The sequence below is a fragment of the Cheilinus undulatus genome, linkage group 22 (genome assembly GCF_018320785.1).
Source record: "Cheilinus undulatus linkage group 22, ASM1832078v1, whole genome shotgun sequence".
NCBI lineage: Eukaryota > Metazoa > Chordata > Actinopteri > Labriformes > Labridae > Cheilinus > Cheilinus undulatus.
In genome coordinates this window covers 32,921,333-32,925,993 of record NC_054886.1, presented here as the reverse complement: position 1 = coordinate 32,925,993, position 4,661 = coordinate 32,921,333, and the positions used below count along the sequence as shown (strand labels likewise).

The window sequence follows — 4,661 nt, the reverse complement described above, 5'->3', positions numbered from 1 at the left end:
TGCCTGGCGATTCACTGACACAATGAGTTTAGACAGATGTACACTTTTTCTGATACAAACCTGAGTTTTAAACCAGGGGTTTTCAAAGTGTGTGTGAGAGTGAGCCTCCCCTAAGAAGAAATTATTCTTTCAGTGGACCCCCACACACAAAAAGGATTCAATTTTTTTTTTTTTAAATTAAACAACATTTCAAACATTTCTGTCTAATCTTTAAACATTTTTAGCATTAATATATTTTGGATATTTTGGTTTGCAAATGTCTTTAAACATCTGCCTTTCCCTCTTATTCAGTTAAAATGCCATTAAATACCCTTTTTCATGTTTTTTGGCCATTTTGCAACTTCTTTGTGCTTCTTTTTCCCAATTTTTTCCACTTTTATCCCATTTTTCCCCCTTGTCACTTTTTGCACATTTAAGCTACCTTTCATCATTAAATATCCCTTTTTTTTTCTTTTTTTTTTTTTTGCTTATTTTTGCTACGTCTTTTTGCAACTTTTTCTAATTTTTGCCACTTTTATCCTATTTTTTGCCCTTTTTTTTTAACAATTTTTGCCACTTTTCGTCCATTTAAGCTACCCGTTGCCATTAAATACCACTTGTTTCCTTTTTTATTTTATTTTATTTTTTTTTTTTTAACAATTTTTTCCTCTTCTTTTAGCCATTTTTGCCCTTTTTCCCTTCTTTTTTTGCCACTTTTTGCCCATTTAAACTACCCTTTGCCATTACATATCACTTGTTTCCTTTTTCCCTTCTTTTTTTTTTGCCTTTTTTGCCACTCTTGACTGCTTTTTGCCCATTAACATCACTTTCCACTGATTTTTTGTCACTTCTCACCCATTTCTGCTACTTTTTCTCCCCGTTTTTGCCCATTTCACCCCATTTTTTGCTGTTTTTGGACCATTTTGCCATCTTTAACTCATTTTTATTGCTACTTCAAGCTGTTTTTGCCACTTTTCACCTCTTAGATTGTGGCTTTTGCAAAGGTGTTTTTCAACAATTTGGCTCTTTGCTTGAGTAACACTGCTCTGTAGCAGTCCCTATAGTAACTATAAGTCTATCCATTTTGCTCCATGCACAGCAGAGGTTAGCAAAGCAAATCCCCTTTTTTCAGGTTTATGGTTCAGCGCCTCCCCTGAAGCTCTGTGGCATCATCGTAGTACCACTGTTTGAGCAGTAGATGTCAGCTTTGACTCTTTCTAAAAATCTCCAAACTACTGAACCAGTCAGATCATGTGATCTTCTCCTGTCACAGCTGTAGTAATGTCATGACGTCATCCTCACCAGTCTGGTTGGTGGCATGAACGCCAGGGACACTCTGGCTCAAAAACTCCTAGTAAGAAACACTCTGGAAGAGCATGAACGGTAAGTCCAGACTCTTTTGGACTTTTCTCAGCTGGGTTACCAAATGAGAAATGTTTGCTGTACTTTTGGTTCATTCAGAGTTTCATCATTTTCTACATATGTGCCTCCTGCAATCTTTCAAAATAAAACCACAACCTTCTCATGTTGGATAAACAACTGAAACTCTACACAGTGTTCCTCATCCCTGCTCAACCAGAGCCAAATTTTTGAAAAGTACGTTTGCAAGAACCACAATCTAAGTGGGAAAAATGGCAAACATGGGTTAATGCAGCGATAAAAATAAGCTAAAGGTGGCAAAAATGGTTGAAAACGGTCAAAATATGCATCAAATGGGAAAAATGTGAGAAAAGAGGCAAAAGAGTGGCAATAAAAATAAGCTGGCAAAAATGTTTAAAAAAAAACAAACAAAAAAAGTGGCGAATAGGTTAAAGTGGCAATAAAAATAAGTTAAAGGTGGCAGGAATAGTTAAAAAAGAGTGGCAAAAATGGGTGAAAAGGGTCGAAATATGCATCAAATGGGAAAACTGGGTGAAAAGCGGCAAACATGGGGAGAAAAAATGGCAAAAAAGGCAAAAAGTGGCAAGAATAGGCGAGAAATAGCAGGAAAAGGGGATCACGGTGGAAAAATGGTGAAAAACCACCAAAAACAGCACAAAAAGAGTTAAAGTGAATAAATTGGGCAAAAACCTGCAGAAAGGTGTAAAAAAAAAATGGTAAAATGTGCAATAAATGGCTGAATGGGAAATTTAATTGCAAGGGACAGTTTAAATGGGCAAAAAGTAGCAAAAAATGAGCAAAAATAATCAAAAAGCAGGATTAACATGCAAATAACGGGCAAAAAAATGTCACAAAGAAGTGGCAAAAATAGGCTGAAAGCAATAAAAATGGAATAAAAGTGGCAAAAATGCAAATAAAGGCAATAGAAATATACAGACAAATGATAAAGGTTGAAAATTAAAGCTGAATGTATAACTGCAGGAAATAAACGGATTAAAGTGAAAGCATGCCAAATCACACCACAAACACTCTTTTTTTTAATCCAGGAGTAATTTAGTTTCAGTTTTCTTCAAAAGCTTGGGAACAGCATGGGCCATATTTTATTTACAGGGAATTAAAGGAGTCAAGAAATGAGTTTAAAAAGCTGTCGATGCAGACGGACAGCCTCCAACATCAGCGTGGGTTCAGGTTTGGCTCAGGTTTTGACTCAGTGATTCTTGAGTTGATAAAATAATACTTGATGGGAAACCTGTTGTTGAAAGAAGGTGTCAAAATCAGGGCAAAAATGTCCTAAAGCAGACGCTTACAAATATCTTAGATTCAGTGTAGTTTGACATCACAGTTTGAGGGGTGTTACGGCCTCTGATAAGGCAGAGTCTGTTGTCTGATTGTGTTTAAGGTCCGCCACATCCCAGGAGTCTGCAGCAGCTGAGGCGGATCTGGCTCATCTGACATAGGAAGGGTAGGAGAATCTCTAACATTTTTGTTAGATTCTGGTTTTCTTCTGTTTTGTGGTTAGTCAGGGAGCTTAGGATTGTTCTTTAAATTTTGGTACAGACAGTTAACGTTTGTTCTTTTGTAGTTAGATTTGGGTTTTTGTTTGTTAATGTGGTCTTTGAGTTCCCTGAGGTCAGTACTTCTGTTTGAGGTTTTTATTAGTTAATTCTTTGTTAGCAAACTTTTTCTTTTGTCTACAACTTGATCAACTAATGTTTAATTTTGTTATTACCCAATTTTATTGTAAATAAATCTGTGAAATTCTTGCTATTCTAGTTCTGAAGTTTAAGGGTTATGTAAAGGGCTCCGTATCTTTGTTTGTTTGTTTGTTTGTCGGATCTTCACCAAACTTTCAGGGAATATTGGGATGGTGACAGGGGAGAATCCATTAGATTTTGGTGATGATCCACCTGTTCGGTTTTTCTCAGACTTAGTAAGAATACTTAGATAAAAGCCAGAATTCTGAGATTCAATCCAGATTCTTGAGATTAAAGTCAGAATACTGAGATTTAAAAATAGAAATTAGAATTCCAAGGATACATCAGAATTCTGGGATATAATCAGGATTTTGAGGGTAAAAATAGTTGGACTTGAGTGTTGGAAGTTTGTTAAATTTGGTCATTTTCAAATTGTTTATCATTTTTACTTTTCTTATTTAATTTCACTATTTATAATTTCACAGCACCACCATAAAAATGGTTTAGATAAACCAAAAAGGAGAAAAATTCAGTATCGGGGTCTTTTAATATTAACATTTTATACATGTGTGCTTTTATAAAACATTTATATGCAGCATTTACAATAATTACAGACAACTTCTCTTTATAATTACACTAGAGATTCTTATCAGAACAGCATCAATGTGAGTTTCTGTTTCTGCACAGACCAGACCTCCTACAGAGATCCCAGAGTGTGCTCGGAGTCACATAGCTGCCTGGATCCAGCCACAGGTTTGATCATCTGCCTCTCCAGATGATGAAGAGTAAACAGCAGCTGGAGTCACTCTTCTGATGAGAGCAGGGCTCTACTGTGCTTCTGCTGCAGGAGAAGAGTTTGTTCATGTCTCTTTTGGGTATTAACAGGAAACAAAAGCCTAATCACTCAGGCAGCATGACTCAAGACTTAAACATGTGGCAGAATTCCCCAGAGTTTTCGCGGACTGCTTTCGATTTCTCCTCAGTCTCCTTAAATTTCAAACTGGCACGTCCTGACAATAGTTTAGTTTAGTTTATTTATTTATTTAGCAAGGGACAGTGTGCAATGACATTGATCGTTCATACAAAGTAAATAAAAACATGGCTGCACCAGATTTAGCAAGTCGTTAATTTCCATCTGTTGTCCCACATAAAACTGACACAAAACAGACATAAAAGTACCAAAAACAAAGGCAGACACCTGATAGGACCACAGCTGACAAGCCAAAGTACAAATAATACACTTAGTGATCATTATAGAGGACGATCAATAAGTCCTACTATGTGCAAATTGTATAGAGGTAAGAAAGCAGTCTAAAATTTTCACACGTGTTTGAAAGACTAAGTCCGAACACACTAGACAAACAAAACCATAAATAGACCCTGTTCTGAGATATATAAAGTACAGAGCATTATCATAAAATGACCACGGTACACTGTTATCAATATAGAAATCAGTGGCATACACAGACTTTTTCAAGGGCAGGGGCAAAAAGAAAAAAAGGGCACATACAGCGCATTCTCGCCACTGAAGAGGGCTCTAAGTTTGATGCGTTTTCAAGGGCCCTTCAGACATGTTTATATGTTCTACAAATGGCACATTATAGCCTT

At 36.4% G+C, this 4,661-nt stretch overlaps 1 long non-coding RNA gene across 1 annotated transcript; it reads left to right on the top strand.

The window, feature by feature from the left end:
• Positions 1–1,257: 1,257 nt before the first annotated feature.
• Positions 1,258–4,248, top strand: LOC121504982. Its single transcript, XR_005991498.1, has 3 exons — positions 1,258–1,362; positions 2,759–2,821; positions 3,741–4,248. It is a non-coding gene; the product is annotated as an uncharacterized LOC121504982 (long non-coding RNA).
• The last annotated feature ends 413 nt before the right edge of the window (positions 4,249–4,661 follow it).